Consider the following 22,762-nt stretch of genomic DNA (forward strand, 5'->3'; position numbering starts at 1 on the left):
CCATTAACTTGGGTTTGAATAGAGACTGGGAGTGGCTGGGTCATTACACATATTGAATCTATTTCCCCATGTTAAGTATCCTCACATCTTCTTGTCAACTGTCTAAATGGGCCATCTTGATTATCACTACAAAAGTTTTTTTCTCCTGCTCATCTTAATCAATTAGCCTCTTACAGGTGGTATGGCTACTTCCACCTTTTCATGTTCTCTCTCTCTGTGTGTGTGTATATATATATATCTATCTATATCTATCTATATCTTCTTTCTATATGTTCCATTCTATGCATCCGATGAAGTTGGCTGTAGCCCACGAAAGCTTACACTCAAATAAATGTGTTGGTCTCTAAGGTGCCACAAGTACTCCTGTTCTTTTTATATCCTAACAGTGTGCACTAGCAGGGAGGCTCCCCCACTAACAGCTGAAATTATTGAGAGCTGTATTAAATGTGGGACTTGAAGACATCTCAGTGATTGGCTGGTAGCATAGCCAGTGGAAACTGGCTATTGGCTGGCAAGGTGGGCAGTGGAGAGGACCAGAGTGGAGCCCTGCAGAGAGGCATGGCAATTGGCTAGCAGGGTGTCAGATGTGGCAATTGGTTGGTAAGGTAGCTGGCGGAGGGGGCTAGAGCAGAGCCCTGCAGAGAGAGGCGTGGCAATTGGCCAGCAGGGTAGCTGGTAGAGAGGCGTGGTAATTGGCCAAAAGGGTAGCTGGTGGAGTGGAGTCTGAAAGAGAGGTGTGGTGAGTGAGTAAGGTGCCTTCTTACCCCATCCTACCTCCTCCCCCCCACCCCTAGGGTGGAAGGTGAACGGTGAACTGTGCAGATGCATCTTGGAACTCTGGGTCTGCACTGACCAAGGACAGCAACTGTGAGTGGGGTGCAGAATGGGCACTTTTGGTTGCTGAACTTAAGAACCTGAGGGGAAAAGGACACTGCCCAACTTACTTACGGGTGGGTCTTTTGCTCATGGTTTACGTTTGTGAACCGTTTGTGTTGTTTTCCCACATTAATGTTGAGTTACTTAAATAAAAATCTGTGCTTGCAAGAGGGGAAGTAGGGAAGTATCACCTCTCAGAGGCATCCAGGGGGTGATGTGTAATTGTCTCAGGTCACTGGATGGGGGCTTGAGCTGGTTTTGTTTTTGTATTCTTGAAAAAGAACCCCTAGACATTGAACCCAGTCCTTGTTGTTGCCAACTCTGATTGAAGGGTTTCACGTTTCAGTAACACATACACAACCAAACTTCATATCTTCACATATGATGATAGCACATAAAATCCAATGAGATATTAATGTTTAGCAGATCAAGATTTTTAGAATGATACCTCACAATGCATATGTTGTACAAAACATATCCTAATTATATGACAGTGGTGAATAAGGGGGTGCTAGGGTGTCACACACACCATCCCCTGTTCTGCAGGCTGGGCTGGTGGGACTCCATTATCTACCAGTCATGCTTCAGTGGCCTGGGTACCACCCTAGTAGTTTGCTTGGGTAGAATTTAGGATGTTCCTTACCATAGTGAGTAGTTACTCAAGCGAATATACATCCCAGTGGGGCCAATGGTTCACAATCTGCCGCTTGGTTATTCATAAGAGAGGACAGAATCCAGCTGGCTCCCTCTTACATGGGTTAGCCTGTGCAGGGTGAAAAGCAGGAGAAAAAGTATTTTAGTGGCTAGAGTCAGCAGATCTGCCTCTTAACCAGTCCCAGAGCAGATCTGCCTCTTAACCAGTCTCAGAGCAGATCTGGTGGGTAAAACTGCTATTCTACCTAGTCACTTCTTAGAGTAGAACTTTAAAAGCATGGGCCTTATTTCCTACTAGTGGTTCTCTTTGATTCACTTTTCCCAGGCAGCATGGATGAGGTGCATCATTAGAAAGGATGAGAATGAAGAGAGAGGAGTTATTGGGTGGATGGGAGTGGTATGGAAGAAGGCACTGAAACAGTGCACACAGAAGTAGATGGGTATCAGAGGTTGGGGGATGTGATGGAGACTAGGTCAGAGATTTTGGCAAGGTGGAATTCAAGTAGAGTGTTCAGGGTAAGGGTGAGGTGATGAAACTTGAAGAGAGGAGGTAGAGAAGGGAGGGGATATGAGCAGACCAAAAAATGTATTGTTTATATTACACCGGGGCCTAGAGGCCCCATTGCGCTAGGTACTGTACACATAGTGAGAGACAAGTTCTTCAGGGCAGGGCATACAGCCTAAATACACCAGGGAGACAGAGGGACGTCCAGAAGGACGACCCATCACTCTCGCAGATCTTGGGACACAGGCCAGTCCTTGCTTACAGACAGCCCCTCAACCTGAAGCAAATACTCACCAGCAACCACACACACAACCACTAACCCAGGCACCTATCCTTGCAACAAAGCCCATTGCCAACTCTGTCCACATATCTATTCAGGGGACACCATCATAGGGCTTAATCACATCAGCCACACTATCAGAGGCTCATTCATCTGCGCATCTACCAATGTGATATATGCCATCATGTGCCAGCAATGCCCCTCTGCCATGTACATTGGTCAAACCGGACAGTCTCTACGTAAAAGAATAAATGGACACAAATCAGACGTCAGGAATTATAACATTCAAAAACCAGTCGGAGAACACTTCAATCTCTCCGGTCACTCGATTACAGACCTGAGAGTGGCTATTCTTCAACAAAAAAAACTTCAAAAACAGACTCCAACGAGAGACTGCTGAATTGGAATTAATTTGCAAACTGGATACACTTAATTTAGGCTTGAATAGAAACTGGGAGTGGATGAGTCATTACACAAAGTAAAACTATTTCCCCCCACCCGCCACTGTTCCTCAGACGTTCTTGTCAACTGCTGGAAATGGCCCACCTTGATTATCACCACAAAAGGTTTTCTTCCTCCCCCCCCCCCCCCCCGCTGGTAATAGCTCATCTTAAGTGATCACTCTCCTTCCAGTGTATATGATAAAACCCATTGTTTCATGTTCTCTGTGTATATAAATCTCCCCACTGTATTTTTCCATTGAATGCATCCAATGAAGTGAGCTGTAGCTCATGAAAGCTTATGCTCAAATAAATTGTTAGTCTTTAAGGTGCCACAAGACTTTTCTTTTTTCAGAAAGGGGGAGTTGCTCAAGGTCACACAACAGATGGGTGGCAGTGCTGGGAGCAGAATTTGGGTCTCCTGCATCCTAACCCAGTGTTCCATCCACTGGACCATGCTGCTCCCTGCATATAGGCATCTTTTTAACAACACAGCTATGTGTCTTTGAGGTTATTTCTCCTTTAAGGACTGTGAAGGGGGGGCAAGACCATCCCTGTCTCCCTAGAGGGTTGGGACAGCAGGCGAGATCTGCTGGACTGAGGGTCTTGGGGAATTAGGCTGGGTGCAGCTGTTGCAGGGGCAAGATTTGGGGTGGGGGCTGCGAGCTGAGGGACCCTGCGGGGGGGCAGGTGTTGGGGTGGGGGCTGCTGCGTTCGGAGTCCCTAGGAGGGGCAGGGCTTGGGGATGGGGCTGAGGGTCCTGTGGGGGGCTCCACACAAGGCTGGGGCTGTGTGCTTTGGGGGGGCAGAAGTTGGAGTGGGGGCTGCGGGCTGGGGATCGCAGAGGAGAAGGAGTTAGGGAGAGGTCTGTGAGCTGGGGGTCTCGGGGGCGGTGCAGATCTGTGCCAAGGCGGGGCGATGTGGCAGGATTTGGGGAGGGGGCGACGGGTCTCGGGAGGTTATGGGGTGCTATGCCTGGGCGGTGCACGGGCTCAGGGTTGGGTGGGGGAGCTGTGTGCCTGGGGATCGCTCCCCCCCCCCGTTGCCGCAGTGACAGGCCGGCCCCAGCCGTGATGTCACCCAGAGGCCCCCCGCTCGCGGGCCGGGCGCCCAGCGCAGCCAACCAGCGGCCGAGGGGCAGGGGCGGGCCGCGTACCCCTCAGTCAGGCGCGGCGCGGCGGCGGCGCAGATCAGCTCTCGGAGCTCTGGCTGCAGCCTGCTGGGGTCTGCGCCGATCGCGGGGAGCCGCTGAACAGCGGCCGAGGTAAGAGCATCCTCCTGTCCCAGGCCCGGCAGGTGCATTGGGCAGGGGCGGGAACCCTAGCAGCTGCCGCTGGGATTCGTCACCCCTGGGCAGCAGCCTGGGCGGACCCGTTTGGGTCAGACCCCCGCTCCCTTGCGGGGAGAACAATGGAGCAGGTTCGCAGAGCCCTGCGCTGGAATTCTGCCCCCACTAGGGCTACGGACCCTGCCCTGTCCCCGGGCTGGACCCCCTGCGGGGTTGGGGCAATAGGGGGAGAGACAAGCCTCATGAGATCCTCCTACCCCAGGTGAAACAAACACGTAGCAAGCCCTCCCTGGGTAAGGGGAGCAGGGGTGGATCAGCTGATGTTAAGCCCGCTACGGCTGGTTCCTTGCCATCCTTTGCGAGAACAGGAGTAGCCAGGGAGATGTGGGGTGGGGTGGGGAGGGAATAATCCTAGAGGATTGGCGTGGCAGGAGTGGAAAACAGGCAAGACTGGGGATGCAGTGTGTGGCGGGGGAGAACATTGCTTCTCCGGTAAAAAAATAAATATTGCTGCTTGCTCATCAGGAATACATGTAGCTTCCCAGCATTTCCCCTGCTCCCCGGATGCTTCCCCCGGGCCGTGTGTACCTGCCTGCCGCATCCAAAGTGCCTGTCCCTGAGGCAGGGGTTTGGGCTAGTGAATTCTGCTGGGATCTGCGTGTAAATAATAGGGATGGCAGTTTCCCCTGGCTCTTCTCTGACAACCCTTTCTCCTGATCCCCTTTCCCTCTCTCATCCTGGGCAGAGCCTCAGCCCTGTGTGCTCCCTGTTATTTACCACCATAGCTGTATTGCTGCATGTATCCCAGAAAGAAATCCAGCGAGGAGGGTTAGGAGCCAGCCATGCCTCAGTACTAGCCATCACCCCACCCTGTTTGTGGCAGAGAGATGAGGAGAATGCAGAGTCATGTGGCCTGGGTCCGGGGCTGCCATCCAGTGGGCAGAAGCTATGGGATCCAGGCTGCTGTGGGATCTAGCAATACCCTGTGCCTGGGTTCAATTCCAAACCTGGTTCCTTCGGAGAAATGGCATTTTCCAGAGAGGCAGAATGGGGCAGGGAGAGTGTAATCAAAATGTCCATCTCGCTGTCCAGGTCTGTCTCTGGGTTTGCTTGTTGACTTGTCTATCTGCATTCCACGTTCAGTTTGCCTTGGGAACATTGTAGGGGCACAGACCAAAAGGTTTTTTGACGAATAAGCATCTTCAAGGGAAGCTGCGGATGGATGTGCATGTTAGAGCCACCCTGTATGGTGGAATGCAGCGTTCCTAGCAGTGCAGCCGTGGTGGATGCTCTGATCTGATGCACGTGGGGGAAGATGTTACTCACCAGGGAGAGGTCTTCATTTCTCCTTTGGAAACAGCCTGTTTCCAAAATCTCAAGGGGCTGGGCAGAGGGTTTGGCTGGGAAGCCATGGCTGGGTGTCGGCCATTTTGCAGATTTTCGAGGCTGTGCTGCTGTCATGGTAGGGCTGGCAGCATGTGTGTATTTGTTGGGTGTTATGAGAAAGAGGGAGGAGATGTAGTGCTATTCTGCGGTTTGAGCCTGCTCTACCACCTGAGCTGAAAAGGTAAGATGGCTCACAGCCCACGGTCTGTACGTCCTCATCCTCCTAGACAAAGGGAAGAGGGACGTGCCCCAGATGGGGGTGTGCCCTGTCCTGTCAGAGTCCAGCTTCGAGAATGATCTTGCGCCTCTGGCACTCTGGGTCAGTGGTGGCTGGGAGCGTATGGGAGGGAATGCTTCCAGACTTGGAGGGTCAGGGTTCAGAGCACGCTTCTGCTTTGTCATTCAAGGCCATCTTGGGAACAACATGGCTGCCTGTGGACATGGCTGAGCGCACTGAGCACAGCTAGTGCCTGGGCACACACTGGGGAAGATCTGGTGGGCTGAATACAGGCTCCTCTCTCTTCTGCTGAGGCCAGGCACTGCTTTGCAGTTGCTGTCTGTAGCTGGGGTGAAGGAGAGCACCGGCTCCTAACAAAGTAATGAGGGGCTGGGAGATGCCATTCTTGCCTGCCCCACTCTGTGAATTTGGGTGTGTCTGATCACTGGGAGCCTAATAATAACAACATAAAGAAAAGGAGTACTTGTGGCACCTTAGAGACTAACAAATTTATTAGAGCATAAGCTTTCGTGAGCTACAGCTGACTTCATCGGATGCACGAAAGCTTATGCTCTAATAAATTTGTTAGTCTCTAAGGTGCCACAAGTACTCCTTTTCTTTTTGCGAATACAGACTAACACGGCTGCTACTCTGAAACCAATAACAACATAGTATCTGACATTCCTACAGCACTTTCACTCCAAAGCAACCCAAAGAATTCCATAGATTCTTCTTTATCTACATATCAGAGGGGTAGCCATGTTAGTTTGTATCCACAAAAACAACGAGGAGTCGGGTAGTCTTTAAGGTGCCAGCAGTCCACCAGACTCCTCATTGTTTTTACTTTATCTACAGGTGCCATTTACTTTATCTACCTGTTGCTATCAGCTGCAGCCCTGCTGGGAAACAGCCCCATGGAGAGCAAATACTCGGCAATAGTTCAGGGATCAGATTGCAGGGGGAAAGCAGTAGCAGCAGTCTTAGCAGGCTGCCCCTACAATCACAGAGCAGCTGGGTGTTTCTGCTAAAATGCTCCAGACCTGAAGAAGAGCTCTGTGTAGCTCAAAATCTTGTCCCTTCCACCAACAGAAGTTGGTTCTGTAAAAGATATCACCTACCTACCTTGTCTGTCTCATATCCTGGGACTGATACGGCTACAACAACACTATTAATAGGATTTAACCTGTCATCATTAGATTTCATTATCAACTCCAACAGAGATGGACAAGCAAGATGATACACATTGGAGCTAGTGGGTCTGCTTTTCTGCAGACTTTGTAAGACAGCCCTTCAGCTCAGCCTTGTCTTCCCTCTCCCTCATATAGCAGTGCTCCCCGACCTCACTTTTGCAGGGGGTGGGTGAGTAAATGGCTCCTGAAATGCCAGGAAAGGTCATGCTGACACTTTTATTCTTTTGAGGTTTGGCAGTGGCATCAGTGTAATACCATGTTAATTTGGAAAGGTTTATTTCCCAATCAGAAGGGCTGGGTTCTGTTTTTCAAATGCTAATGACAGCAGCGTCAGCACAATGCACAAAGTGCTGGCTCAATTCAGTTCCCCTGGATTAGGACAGCAAATGTTTTTGGTTTTAGTGAAGAGGAGATTTAGGCAGGCAGAATGCAACCTCCAAAATGGGAAGTTTGGTTGAGACATCATGGCGCACATGCACACACACAGTACACTAGCATCATTCTAACCCTTGTAATTAGTGTCAGAAGACTTCAAATTACCCCAGCAGGTCATGATCTCAGCCAGCTACTTGGTGCCCTCAGCTGCCACTGGCTCAGATGTAGGGGTGTGTGCGTGTGTGCACGCGCGGGGGGGAATGTCTACTCTTGAATCACCAGTGCCACTTCGGGTAAGCCTTGAATTTTTGTTGGAGTTGCTCATCTGCCAACTGACCATACATAACTTGAGAAAGCTGACAAGAGCACAGCCCTATGGCTTGGGGGATAAGTAGAAGGTAGAGAGCAGGAAACTTCAAGTACAGCTGGATACAAAGTTCTTGGTAGGCAGCTGATTGGCTGAACATTAAGTATAAGAAGGGAGGGTGCCCAAAGATGCTCTCTTGAGAGATTTCAGCCCTAATTATTTTCCTTTGTTTTTCTGGGAGTCCCTTCTTCTAGTTGCCGCTTTTGCTTCTTCCCCCTCACATTCCCTCAGATTGTCACTTCACCAGGACACACAGCACCTAAAGCTTTAGCACGGCCAAGTAAAGGGCCAAACTTGCAGCCTTTGGCTCCACTGAGTATTGCATCCTCGCACAGCCATTGTGTCCCATGAGGTTCCTGGGTGAGTAAGTGCTAGCACCATGAAGGAGGGTTGCAGTGGTGGCCCCAAATACCCATTGATCTATGGTGGCCCCAAATGCCCATTTCAGAGCTGGGCCCACTGGATATTTAGCAAATCCCCGTCGTGTCTAGTACCTGTGCCTAGAACTAGTGCTACTCTCTGTTGGCATCCACAGGGCTTGTTTTCCCCTGCCCGGTGAGCAGCCCTTCACATCCATGCAATGAGAATAGAACATGTTACCATTCTGAGCTTTGCTTGGGGGTTAGTGACGGCACACGGGCTGGGCAATGGGGACTCAGACCCACAATGATTTCCTAAGCTATTGTAGATATGGTGAAGCGGGGAGCTGATGATATCTCCCTCAAAGCTTGTCAGTCCTTCTCCATGCAACAGCTGGGGCAGTGACATCCAGTGACTAAATACTGGGGTCATCTTGAACCACCTGCCATAGCTATAGGACTCCATTGGTACCAGTGGGGAATCAGATTCTTGAGGGACCTCATGTATCAGTCATAACTTCTCTTGTCCAACATACACAAGGGGCCTCCTGGCAAGGCTGTTTCTAAACAAGGGACAAAATATTATTAGCAGAGTGATATCCACTTATACTGTCCATCTCTTGCCCCATGGATCTTGTGAGCTTGGTCTGCACTCTGGAGGAGCAGCTGTGTGTCAGAGCTGCCTCATCCTCCACTCCAGGAGAACAAAGCTTTGCTTCGGGGCAGGGGTCTAGTCTCTCTTCTGGTGTCCGCAGTTAGTGGGCCCAGCCCAGCCCTAGTGTAGGTGGGTGTGACTCCACAACTCCAGCATCCTCCATCTTAATTCACTGAGATGGAAGCTGTCCACACTGGTGTGAACTGGGTGCTTTGTGTCAGGAATCCTGGCATGGCTTTCAGACATAACATTTCCACGGAGCCAGTTGAGGCTCCAAGGTGTTCTCTCAGCTGCACGGCCAGCGCAGGCTGCGCCCCTGCTGATCCAGTTTGGGCTGCACCAAAGGACGCGGTGACTGTCTACCCCTTTCAGCAGGGCTGCTGCCAAGCCCAAGTAGTTCGCAGTCAGTGGTAGCCCTTCCCACCACCCCCAGCGTGGGAGCCTGTGACCCCACCGCACCCAGTGTGCATTCCTTACGCTGTCTGCCTACACAGCAACAGACTTCCTGCTGGTGTGCTTGGTTTTGAAAGCCCTGAATACATTTGAATTCTCCACAGTGCTGGGCTGGGCTAACTCCTCACTGAGCGGATCAGTGACTGCACTCACATACACACGCAGCCTTTGTTGAGGAAGCCCCTCTGGACCTGGCTTCCGCCCCATTGATACCCATCTCAGCTACCCTTTTGCTGCTTTAGAGGCATTGTTTTGTTTTTCTTCATGGTCACTGTTGCTGTTCATTTTTCAGCGGCATCTGCCCCAAATGAAACTAGAACAATTGCTGCCCCAGAGAGCCGACAATGTAACCAGACAAGGGAGACAGTGGGCAGGAAAGTCACACACCAGTGAAGTGACTTGCCCGATTTACCCAGCAGGCCATTGACCGAGCCAGGATTGGCACTTGCGCCTCCTGTCCGCTGATCCAATGCTCTATCCACTAGACCATGCTGCTGCTTTAGTTGCTAGCTGTATTATGGCAGTTTCCAAAGGCTGTATTCATGTTCAGGGCCAGACTGTGCTAAGAGTTGTACCAACATGCAGTCCCTACTGTGCAGACTGGACAAGCTGGTGACCCCCTATTTATTACCAAAACTTCCCCAGTCCTTCAGTCTTCTTGTCAATTTGTTTAATTATTTTGAATGTTAAGATGGTGTTTTGAATTAATGTCTATTCATTATATTTGCACATGTTCGTTTTAAAATTAAATATTTTTTGTTGTGTGGAGTAAAACAAAAAGAATGAACACGACAGAGGAAATAATGCAAAAAGGGGACTGTATGATAGAGCCAAATTCACCGTCTCATGCGAGGCTGGTTGGTGTTTGCTCCGGGCTTTGTGTTGCAGAGAAAACCAAAACAATGAGATGAGAGTGTAAGACCCAGGAAATGAAGGAGAGCTGGTGTTCCTCACATAGCGGGTCCCAGAGAATAGATGCCATCTAGAGCCAGGACATTGTCATCACAGGACAATGACATCAGCCCACAGTCATCTCTGGTGCTGTTTAATTAGGCCCAACAATGGACCGCCCTGTACTCCTTACGCAGTCATCTGTCATGGGAAGAAAAACCCAGAACTAAAGACCTTTGGCCAAATGGCTGGCTGGTGTAAACCGGCATTGCTCCACTGGAGGTGATGGCCCTGATCCCTAGCTGGGATAAATGAGTGTTGATCCTCTGACTTCAGCAGAGCACGGCTGGTTTACACGAGCTGAGGAGCTGATCACAAATGCCATTCCAGCTGTCATGCTCTCCTTTTACACTGCTCTTTCAAGCAATGTCATGTCACGTGACCTCTGGACTAGTTTGGTGTGTCAGGATGTGGGCAGGGATTTCTGGTGCTTCTGCATCAGTCATTTGTCTCGTAGGAAGCAGGGCTCTTGTGAATCAGTCAGGGTGAAATTCATTCAGGGTTAGGGGGAGGCCTTGGCACCAGTTACGGAGATCTCCGAATAGGGCTCAGCCCCAGAGATGCATGTCCCCCTGTGGGAGAGCTTTGGATTGGGAAGCCCCAGTAGGAACAGTTCTGGCTGGAACACAAAAAGAGCGCCCCGGTAGTGAGCTCCAAAGCACACCTCTCTCAAAGCTGCTGATTTTTGGACAGCTCCAGAGCATATGCAGGAGGTAGACAAGGACTGGATCCCCATCCTGCACTTCGCTGTCACTCTAGTGCCTCCCCTAGACATACCGGTTCAGTTGGGGGGCCAGTGCATGCAAAAACAAGCTTCCGGGTCAAGCGGTGTATTCAGAAATCTGAACATCTGATCGTGGTTTCAATGTCGCATGGAGCTGGGGTGGGTTGGGGTGGAGGCAGCTGTGGAAATAAAAGAGCAGGAGCAGTTGTATTCTGCTGTTGCTGGATTGCAGGGCTGATTCCAGCTCAGCCAACAGAACACAGACTGTATTCAGTTCCAGAAACACCACCCCTGGAATACTGGGGAAGGGGTCCCTGGATGGGGCAGCTGACATTCTGGGTGTAGGGCTTGATCCTGTATTGTTCTGAGGGCTCTAGCCTGATCCAGTGAAACACTGAATCACGTGCTTAACTTAAAGCACATGAATATTGCCCTTGACTTCAGTGGGAGTGCTCAAGTGCTTATCTTTAACCGTGTTTCCATGGTTCAGGCAGGGCATGCTGTGTTGCAGTCTGGAGCCCCCAGTGATTGTCAGTTTAGAAAGGAGTGGGTGCATCAGAGTTAAAGATGTTGGTTGCTTAAAGGCAGCGGCCATTGGTTTTGTGGGCTCCTGGTGGTGACAGCCAAGTGATTTCTGGTTCAAGGCTGCAGAAACTGGGCCCTGTGCCTTTTTTGGTCCAACCTCCCCCCCTTACTCCTGAGCTCTGTTCCCCTTGCACTGTCTGCCTCCCATCTGAAAGCGGAGAGCCCAGCATCTGTATGGTGATAAGAGCCACTACTGCCTTCAGCGCTGCACTCAGTTTACTGAATTATTAATTTGGAAAACAGCACTTATTATGGGCTCCTCCGCTTAGAGCAGAGTTGGGCAAACTATGGCCCGCGGGACCCTCCTGCCTGGCCCCTGAGCTCTTGGCCCGGGAGGCTCGCTCCTGGCCCCACCCCGCAGCCTCAGCTCACTGTGTCACTGGTGCAACGCTCTTGGCGGTGGCGAGGTCCTGCTGGGCAGCGCAGCTGCAGAGCCACAGCCTAACCTGGTGCTCTGTGCTGCACAGTGTGTGGCTGGCTTCAGCTTGGCGGCACAGCTGCCTGTCCTGGTGCTCTGGGTGGTGTGGCTGTAGCACTGCCAGCCACCAGTGCTCCAGGCAGCGTGGTAAGGGGGCAGGGAGCAGGAGGGGTTGGATAGAGAGCTGGGGAGTTTGGGGTGATGGTCAGGGGGCAGGGGTGTGGGTAGGGGTTGCAATGGTCAGAGGGCAGGGAACAGGGGGTTTTAATGGGGGCAGGGGTCCTGGGAGGGCAGTCGGGAAGAGAGGGGGTGTTGGATGGGGCGGTGGGGGGCAGTCGGGGCAGGGGTTCCAGGGGTGGTCAGGGAGAAGGGGGTAGTTGGATGGGGCAGGGGTCCCGGGGGGCAGTCAGGAATGAGAGGAGGGGTTGGATGTGGCAGCAGGGGGATCCGGGGGTGGTCAGGGAGTGGTGGATGGGGCAAGGGTCCCGGGGAGGAGGGGGGTCTGTCGGAACAGGGCGGGTTGGATGGGGCAGGAGTCCTGGGGGGGCGGTCAGGGGGCGAGAAGCAGGGGGGTTGGATAGGGGGTGGGGGACTGGGCTACACCTGGCTGTTTGGGGAGCCACAACCTCCCCTAACTGACCCTCCATACAATTTCGCAAACCCGATGTGGCCCTCAGGCCAAAAAGTTTGCCCGCCCCTGGCTTAGGAGGCTGGGCAGGAAAGACCGCTGGCTGGATTTTTCCAACTCTGCAAAGATGAGGCCCAGGCACAAAAGAGAGGAAATGAGAGAGAGATTTTCACCATTGCCTTTTGAACAGTGTTTGCTGTGAGCACTGTCAGGTGTAGGGCTGTTGGGTCATGCAGCATTTAGGGGAATTCAGGACTTGGGAACCGAGCTGCATCAATAGCAAGGGAGGAGGAGAGGTGCTTGATGGAGTTAGATGATGGTGTGATTTCTTGTGGAATGGCTGCCTTCCTCAGAGGATGCAATACAGTTGTAAGGAAAGATGCGAGCACTGGCAGGGGTCAGAACAGCTCATCTCTGGCATGTGGGAGTGAATTTTCTAGTTAAAGGGGTAGTGGCTGCTGACTCAGCATCTCTCTGATTTCTCTCCCCCCCCATGTCTCTTATTAATTGACACAGGACATTTGTCAGGAAGCAACAAAGGCAGCAGTGACTCTTCTACATGGGAGCTGTTTTCAGAGTAGCAGCCGTGTTAGTCTGTATTCGCAAAAAGAAAAGGAGTACTTGTGGCACCTTAGAGACTAACAAATTTATTAGAGCATAAGCTTTCGTGAGCTACAGCTCACTTCATCGGATGCATTTGGTGGGGAAAAAAACCCAAAACTGTTGTCACCCCATCCAGGGTGGGGGGGGGCAGGATGTGAGCTTGCTCCCTTGTTGTGTGCCCCAGCGGGCTGAGCCATGTGGGGTTTATGAGCAGGCAGTGCCATGGATTAAGGAAAAGCTTGTTTGTTAATCCCTCCTAAATTAACTAGATCAAGTAGGGTTAATCAGCATCCTTTGATAGGCCACTTGTTTATCTCCCAGCCATAAAATGTCCCTGTGTCACACAGACACGTCCCTGTCTCAGGCTGTGATTGTGTCAGATCTCATGAGCTAAGCAGGGTGGAGCCTTTTTTGGGCCGAATTGGATGGGTAACCTCCGAGGAAAGCTCATGTGCTTCGGGAAGTGGCCCCTGGGATTCAGGAGGTGGCACACTGCCCTCCAAGCCGGCACTGAATCGTGCTGGGTCACTGTGCAACTGGCAGTGGCACCTTTCAGCATCGACACAGATCCTGTGCATGCTTCATCAGTCTCTGTGTTGCCATTCTGCTATGGGCCTTCTTTGCCATGTGCTGCATCATGGCAAGCAGATGAAAAGGGCTCTCCTCTGAACTGTGTGTGTGTGTGTGTGTGTGTGTGTGTGTGTGTGTGTGTGTCCTAAAACAGCTGCTATTAGATGGGACAAGGGCTGTGAGTGACAACCTTTGTTTCCCGCCTTTCACTTCCAAAAGGCATGATCTGCCAGTGCAAAAGACAAGGATAGCCTTGTCCAAATCCTATGTACCTGTGGTAGAAGTGGTACAGTACTTGGCTAAATGTACATTACTGTACCCTCACTGTATTAACTAGAGCTGCTCAACACTTTTCTACAAAACAGAATTTTTGGCAAAAAATGTCAATTTTAATTTAATTTTTTTGCAGAGCTTTGTTGAAAAAACAAACCTCCATTTTTAAAAAATACATTTTGCCCAAAATGTTTGTCTGGTTTCACCTAAATTTTCTGAGAGAAAATATGCACCAGAAGATTGCAATGAAAAATTTCATCTTGAATGAACATTCACAGATTAATTTTTTTTTTCATTTCCAAATGTCTGCTCCACAGGAAAATGTTGCTTTTGTCATTTTAAGCCAAACTGTCAATTTTGAACAAAAGTTTTTGAAACAAAACACTTACTTTTGAAAAAGTCTGTATTTGTCATTTCAGTAATACTGAATCAATTTTTTTCTCAGCTTTTCATTATGTGAAAATGTTTGCTACTGTATTTTGATGTTTCATGCTGATTCAGTACAAAAAAACTGCAAACTGTCGGCCACATCACGGACAATTGCCCAATCTATGCTCATTCTGGAGGTATGACAGCCATTCACATAGCTACCCCCTCAGCTCTGGACTGGACAAGAGACCTTAAGATCCAACTGTAGTCACAGCATTGCTTTCACTGTTCCACTATCATCATGCAGAAGAAGAAGAAGCAGCACAAAAATAATGTTGAAACATTGGAATTTCCTCTGAGAGGGGAATTCCATTTTCCAACCAGCTACAGTTTTGTTTTTTTGATGAAAACTTAAAATATTTCAGTGAAAACTTTTTTTTTTTAAATAAAAAATGATTTCAGGGAAATAAATAATTTCCTGGCCAGCTCTCATATTAGCACAGGACCAAATCCTGATATCCTTCCTCTGTTCTCCAGGCCTTACTCAGTCAAATTTTTGTTTGAAACAAATAGGAATTTTGACTAGTGTAAGGACTGGGTAAAAACCAAGTAAGGACTGCAGGACTTGATGCATCTATTTTAAATATAACTTTAACAGCATGTGAATTAAAATATGAGTTTTGAAATACTTAAACTATAATTTTAATTCTTTCTTACTCTATAAGATATGAGATCAACTTTGTTTTCCATATCACATGTAGGATATTCTACAGACCACATGCATGTTTTATATTATTTCAAATAAAGGGGTGATGCACAGGAAATTTTTGTTCAAAGTCAGGAAACATAGTGGCAGTATCTGACTCACCCAGCCCTGAAGAAGCTTTTCACTCCGATTTCAATCAATCTAGGGCCAATGTAGGGCCATCCATGATAGTTCATACAATTTTAATTCTGAGCTGTTTATATCATTTTATGGGTGTGGCCCTCCCAAATGTTTGTCAGGTCCTCCTTTCTTATAGGCCTACTCATCAACTGTGCACTGTCCATGATCATCCTCTACAAACCAGTTTATTTCCAGTTGAAGCTTGGCACAAAATTTTTTGTTTCTGCTCTCCCACAGCACCTCTATGTATCTGATTCCCTGAATTACTCCATGTTTGCAACTTGCCTTTCCCCTGGAGGTTTAACTAGACACTGAATTTTTATTTTAGGGGGTTCATTTGATTATTAAACTGGGTTTGGGGAATTTTAAATTATTTGTGTAAAACGCTCAGGACTGGCCCTAACATCCTGCTTTAATAAATGGACATAAGAAAGCCTTACAAATTCATCTGCCTTGTATCCCATACTAGCAGCAATAGAGTAAACCATTTACATCCAGCTACACCTGTTTTAATCATAGATCTGGGACTTTGCTCTCAGGAGTTCTGTGTATTCTGCATCTGACATACAGCATGAATCAATCAACATATTTCATTATAGAATCCTAGAATATCAGGGTTGGAAGGGCCCTCCGGAGGTCATCTAGTCCAACCCCCTGTTCAAAGCTGGACCAATCCCCAAATAAATCATCCCAACCAGGGCTTTGTCAAGCCTGATCTTAAAAACCTCTGGGGAAGGAGATTCTACCATCTCACTAGGTAACCCATTCCAGTGCTTCACCACCCTCCTAGTGAAAAAGTTTTTCCTAATATCCAACCTAAACTTCCCCCACTGCAACTGGAGACCATTACTCCTTGTTCTGTCATCTGCTATTGTGGAGAACAGCCAAGATCCATCATCTTGGGAACCCCCTTTCAGATAGTTGAAAGCAGCTATCAAATCCCCCCCTCCCTCTTCTCTTCTGCGGACTAAATAATCCCAGTTCCCTCAGCCTCTGCTCATAAGTCATGTGCTCCAGCCCCCTTATTTTTGTTGCCCTCCGCTAGACTCTTTCCAATTTTTCCACATCCTCATTGTAGCGTGGGGCCCAAAACTGGACACAGTACTCCAGATGAGGCCTCACCAATGTCAAATAGAGGGAAATGATTATGTTCCTTGATCTCCTGGCAATGCCCCTACTTATACAGCCCAAAATGCTGTTAGCCTTCTTGGCAACAAGGGCACACTGTTGACTCATATCCAGCTTCTTGTCCACTGTAACCCCTAGGTCCTTTTCTGCAGAACTGCTGCCTAGCCATTCAGTCCCTAGTCTGTAGCGGTGCATGAGATTCTTCCGCCCTAAATGCAGGACTCTGCACTTGTCCTTGTTGAACCTCATCAGATTTCTTTTGTCCCCAATTCTCTAATTTGTCTAGGTCTCTCTGTATCCTATCCCTATCCTCCAGTGTATCTACCACTCCTCCCAGTTTAGTGTCACCTGCAAACTTGCTGAGGGTGCAATGCATGCCATCCTCCAGATCGTTAATGAAGATATTGAACAAAACCAGCCCCAGGACCGACGCTTGGGGCACTCCTCTCGATACTGACTGCCAGCTAGACATGGAGCCATTGATCACGACCCCTTGAGCCAGATGATCTACCCAGCTTTCTATCCACCTTGTAGTCAATTCATCCAGCCCATACTTCTTTAACTTGCTGGCAAGAATACTGTGGGAGACCGTGTCAAAAGCTTTGCTAAAGTCAAGGAATAACACTACCATTGTTTTCCCCTCATTCACAGAGCCTGATCACTTTTCTCTCCTCTAAGTGCTCCAGAATTGATTCCTTGAGGACCTGCTTCATGATTTTTCCAGGGACTGAGGTGAGGCTGACTGGCCTGTATTTCCCAGGATCCTCCTCCTTCCCTTTTTTAAAGATGGGCATTACATTAGCCTTTTTCCAGTCGTCTGGGACTTCCCCCGATTGCCATGAACTTTCAAAGATAATGGCCAATGGTTCTGCAATCACACCCGCCAACTTCTTTAGCACCTTCGGCTGCAGTGCATCTGACTCCATGGACTTGTGCTCGTCCAGCTTTTCTAAATAGTCCCGAACCACTTCTTTCTCCACAGAGGGCTGTCACCTTCTCCCCATGCTGTGCTGCTCAGGGCAGTAGTCTGGGAGGTGACCTTGTTCGTGAAGACAGGCAAAAAAAGCATTGAGTACATTAGTTTTTTCCACATTCTCTGTCACTAGGTTGCCTCCCTCATTTAGTAAGGGACCCACACTTTCCTTACTTTCTTCTTGTTGCTAACATACTTGAAGAAACCCTTCTTGTTACTCTTAACATCCCTTGCGAGCTGCAACTCCAAATGTGATTTGGCCTTCCTGATTTCACTCCTGCATGCCTGAGCAATATTTTTATACTCCTCCCTAATCATTTGTCCAATCTTCCACTTCTTGTCAGCTTCTTTTTTGTGTTTAAGATCAGCAAGGATTTCACTGTTAAGCCAAGCTGGTCGTCTGCCATATTTACTATTCTTTCTACATATCAGGATGACTTGTTCCTGTAACCTCAATAAGGATGCTTTAAAATACCGCCAGTTCTCCTGAACTCCTCTTCTCCTCATGTTATTCTCCCAGGGGATCCTTCCCATCAGTTCCCTGGGGGAGTCAGTCTACTTTTCTGAAGTCCAGGGTCCATATTCTGTTGCTCTCCTTTCATCCTTTTGTCAGGATCCTGAACTTGACCATCTCCTGGTCACTGCCTCCCAGGTTCCCATCCACTTTTGCTTTCCCTACTAATTCTTCCCAGTTTGCGAGCATCAGGTCAAGAAGAACTCTGCCCCTAGTTGGTTCCTCCAGCACTTGCACCAGGAAATTGTCCCAGACACTTTCCAAAAACTTCCTGGATTGTCCATGCACTACTGTATTGCTCTCCTACCAGATATTGGGGTGATTGAAGTCCCCCAGGAGAACCAGGGCTTGTGATCTAGTAACTTCTGTTAGTTGCCTAAAGAAAGCCTTGTCCACCTCATCTCACTGGTGTCGTCATCTATAGCAGACTCCCACCACAAAATCACCCTTTTTGCTCACACTTCTAAACTTAATCCAGAGACTCTCAGGTTTTTCTGCAGTTTCATACCGAAGCTCTGAGCAGTCATACTGCTCTCTTACATACAATGCAACTCCACCACCTATTCTGCCCTGTCTGTCCTTCCTGAACAGTTTATATCCATCCATGATAGTACTCCAGTCATGTGAGGTTATCCCACCAAGTCTCTGTGATTCCAATCACATCATAATTCTTTGACTGTACCAGGACTTCCTGTTCTCCCTGCTTGTTTCCCAGGGTCTTTGCATTTGTGTATAGGCACTTAAGATAACTTGTTGTCGTCCTGCTTTCTCAGTATGAGGCAGGAGTCCTCCCATCTTGCACTCTCCTGCTTGTGCTTCCTCCCGGTATCTCACTTCCCCACTTACTTCAGGGCTTTGGTCTCCTTCCTCTGGTGAGCCTAGTTCAAAGCCCTCCTCACTAGGTAAGCCAGCCTGATTGCAAAGATGCTCTTCCCTCTCTTCGTTAGGTGGAGCCTGTTTCTGCCTAGCACTCCTCCTTCTTGGAACACCATCCCATGGTTAAAGAATCCAAAGCCTTCTCTCCAACACCACCTGCGTAGCTATTCATTGACTTCTACAATTTGACGGTCTCTACCCGGGCCTTTTCCTTCCACAGGGAGGATGGACGAGAACACCACTTGCGCCTCAAACTGCTTTATTCTTCTTCCCAGAGCCACATAGTCTGAAGTGATCTGCTTAAGGTTATTCTTGGCAGTATCATTGGTGCCCACGTGGAGAAGTAGGAAGGGGTCTTGATCCGAGGGCTTGATGAGTCTCGGCAGTCTCTCCATCACATTGTGAATCCTAGCTCCTGGTAAGCAGCAGACTTCTCAGTTTTCCCGGTCGGGGCAGCAGATAGATGACTCAGTCCTCCTGAGGAGGGAATCCCCAACCACCACCACCCGCCTCCTTCTCTTGGGAGTGGTGGTCACGGAACCCCAGGACAGTGCATCTCCTGCCTTCGAATTGGAGTCTCCTTCTGCTCCCTTCCCTCACATGTATCATCTAGTCCGTTCTCCGCATTAGTACCTGTGTAGAGAACATGAAAACGGTTGCTCACCTGTATCTGCACTGCTGGTAAATGGATGCTACTCTTTCTTCTTCTGGAGGTCACATGCTACCAATTTTCTTCTCTGTCTTTCTGTCCCCGCTGCGCAGCCTGCTCTTATTCTTCAGAATGTTGTGCCTGCAGAAGCATATCCTGACATCTGTCCAGGAAATTTTAATTTTGTTTTATTCAGCACAGGGTTGATACTTGTTTCTCCAGTCCTTGAACCTTCTCTTCCAATATGGAGACCAGCTTGCACTTTGTACAGACAAAGTCCCTTCTGTCCTGTGGAAGAAAGACAAACATGGCACATCCTGTGCAGGTCACAACAGCTGATCACTCTCACTGTCCGTATTACCTTCCTTCTAATTGCTTCCTCAGCTGTTGCAGTTACTACTCAGAGAAGCATGTAAGATGAAAGCCTTAGTGGGCTCTCCCAAGGAGAACTCCCAGGCAAACTCATTCTGTTTGCCTCTCTGCTGTTTGCCCATTGATCAATTACTCTGTGTGAAGAGCCTTCATTTCCCCTCCATAAGTGTCTCAGAGGTGGTATTTTTTAGGTCTAAGTAGTACTAGTGTAGAAATGACTTGAACCTTGATTGAACAGTGCTATTGTGGCAGTAGCATTTTTTCTTTCTTACAGTAAGAGGAATAATAGTCTCCCTAGTATCCCTTTAGTTCTTGCTTAGTGTAATACATCACCCAGTGAAAGAAAAGACCCAGCATTTGGCAGATACGGCAAAACAAGTTGGTTTGTTTAGCAACAAGGGGAAGACAAAACATATGGCTATCAATGTCCCAAAAGCAACCATTAGAGTAATAGGAGAAACCCTGGAAGAAGTAACTCATCTCCGTCTAGACAGGTAAAATGACTAATTATGGTGAAATTGTGCTAGATATTAAGCAACAAATATCAAAAGCAGCAAACAGCTTGCATGAGCTTGAAAAGATTTTGAATAGTAGCATGATTGGCACTGACTCACAAATACAAATACAATTTTTTAAACATTGACATCATGTCTATCCTCCTTTATGGAGCAGAGTCATGAGATCAATTCATTCTAAAGTAAATGCCTACAGAAGATCTTTCAGAGCCCATTGGAAAGAGTTTCTTGCAACATCAGACATTTTTGAGCAAACCAGCCTAAAGCATCAAATATGGTAAGGAGGCGACTATGGACATACTTTAAGGATGCCCCCAACACATTTTTCATGTCAAGGGACAATATGGACACCACGTGGGAGGAGAAAAAGAGGGTGACCTAGAGGAATATTATGCAGAACAGCAGAGGCAGTCTCCAAATCCATCAACATGACACCCAGAAGCCTGAATGGACTTGCTCAAGACTGAAATACGTGGCAGAAAATGAGCACCGTCAGCCCTTTCCCTCTTACTTCCTCTTCATCCTCCCATAGCCTCAGGTGCAATCTGTGGTGAGGACTCAAGGAGCAGTGTGATAAGGAGTTACACAATGAGAGATGCATGGTGGGCAGTAAGGGTAGCCAACTTCTGGGTCAGTAGCACTTGATGGTGTCTGGAAATCTCCAGGCATCTTCCAAAAAGAAATGCAATAAGGGCATGATGCAATGCCCTCTGAAGCCAGTGGAAAGTTTCCCACTGACTGATCAAGCCCGAAGTGAGTGTATGCTGCCAAGCGAATGAGTGAAAACAAAGGAAAAGGAAGCGAGTCTTCAGCGTTAAGCTAGAATGTGGTAGCAGTATCCAGACAGAATTCCTTTGAGCAGGTGCTAACTGGAAAGAGAGAGGGTAGTGGAAAACTACAACCATTCTATTCATGTACTGTCTCAGAGAACCTTTCCCATTGAAACAGTGATTAGACAATGAGCACAATAAATTAATCAAGATCAATAAAACAAACTAACAGTGCAGGAGACCCTTTGACTCTGGCTACCTCTAGTTTATCTTCTATCTGTTTGGTCCCAGAGGACTTCCCACTTTGGCTCACGTGTCTCTGGGTTGCTCATAAGAGTCTGATCAGACACTCACTCCACCCCAGTGTCTCCTCTCTAGGCTACTTTAACTTTCTCTCTGTCTGAGCTAGGCTTCCCCATGCACTCAAGAACTGCATTTGCAAATATGATTCCCTGCTTCATCAGACTGGGGAAGTGAGTTCCGTCTGTACAAAATTCTAACCAGCTCGAGGTTGGACAATGTTAACCTCCCAGGCAGGCCAGCTGCTGTGCAATATTCCCACTCAGTAACCCTGTCACCTTTGTTTTACAGCCTTGGTTTTACAGTTATCTCCAGGAAAAAGATGAAACCATTCAGCTGGAAAATAACTCACTATAGGATTATAAACCTCAAGATGGGAAATTAGGGGAGTTTTTGGTTCCATGTTTGTCAGTTCAAGAAAATTCAGGAACTAGTCAAAAGTAATCTAACTCAGTGTATTATGATGGTGGTGTTTTTAGCACCCTACAACTCCAGTCAGGGATCAGGGCCCCACTGTTCTAGGCACTGTGCAACTGACCCATGGGCAGTCCCTGGCCAAGGTACTGCACACAATCTAGGATTCAGACCACATACAACAGGGAATAAACCAGCCAAACAGGAGAAAAGGAGAAGGTGGAATAAGGGAGAAGCAGAAATAGGTGCATTTGCATGAGCTGGCAGTCATAGTGTCTCTGGAGCCATGGCGGGGTCGCCAACCTGATAACTTCCTAGTGGAAGAAATAAGGGAAATGAACTGTGATGATAAGGGTACACTCAAACTTGCCTACAGGAGTAAATGGAACCATTGGGGGGGAGGGATAGCTCAGTGGTTTGAGCATTGGCCTACTAAACCCAGGGTTGTAAATTCAATCCTTGAGGGGGCCATTTAGGGATCTGGGGCAAAAATTGGGGATTGGTCCTGCTTTGAGCAGGGGGTTGGACTAGATGACCTCCTGAGGTCCCTTCCAACCCTAATATTCTATGATTCATTGCTGACAGTGAGTTTGAACAATAGCCCTTGGTGGGAGCTGATATTACTGAGCTAGTGAGGCTCACTCATGCATTCTCCCACTGAAAGCAGTTTTGTCCCATCAACCCTAGACTCAACCCACTTTCCAGAGTAGTTCAGGAGGAACCATTATTAGCAATGCAGACATATGCAGACATTACTTAACACAGTGTCTGGGGCAGATCTGGCAAGGTTCTCCACAGTAGCCTATGTCAGGCAAAGGGCACTGGCATGCTGTTATGGCCAGTTGTCACTATCTAGTAGCACATACCAATTACAGCTAAGTTGTTCCTTTCCCATGCTGTAGCAGTATGGCCTGTAGGACAGGCAGTTCAGAAAATGGTTGCCCAGCACAGTGAGGAGGGCACCGGGCAGCAGGAGCGCTTGGCCAGAAGACAGGATGGGAGTAATGGGTTTGACAGCAGGGCTCAGTCTGGGCTGCGTCTGCATGCATTCTGCACCCAAGCTTGTTGTAAACTGACAATGAGGCGGGGCAGAGCTCGCTTGTAGTGATGGCAAAGACAGTCACCAGCAGGTGCACAGAGCAGAGAGCTGGACTAGCCAGTGGGGTCAGGCTGGACTGATTGTTGGGCACAAAGTGCCA

At 48.6% G+C, this 22,762-nt stretch overlaps 1 protein-coding gene across 24 annotated transcripts in view; it reads left to right on the forward strand.

Annotated features, from left to right (window-relative positions):
• Positions 1-3,868: 3,868 nt before the first annotated feature.
• The window catches only part of KIF1A (kinesin family member 1A), a 216,928-nt gene continuing 198,034 nt past the window's right edge, over positions 3,869-22,762 (forward strand). For 18 of the 24 annotated variants that reach the window (XM_038415726.2, XM_038415728.2, XM_043491638.1 and 15 more), the window contains exon 1: positions 3,870-4,019. The gene's annotated coding sequence lies outside the window, so the exon portion shown is untranslated. Of the gene's footprint in view, positions 4,020-22,762 lie in introns of all 24 variants that reach the window. The other 6 variants (XM_038415722.2, XM_038415725.2, XM_043491635.1 and 3 more) reach the window with 1 other exon arrangement.

This window comes from Dermochelys coriacea, chromosome 9 (genome assembly GCF_009764565.3).
Source record: "Dermochelys coriacea isolate rDerCor1 chromosome 9, rDerCor1.pri.v4, whole genome shotgun sequence".
Lineage (NCBI taxonomy): Eukaryota > Metazoa > Chordata > Testudines > Dermochelyidae > Dermochelys > Dermochelys coriacea.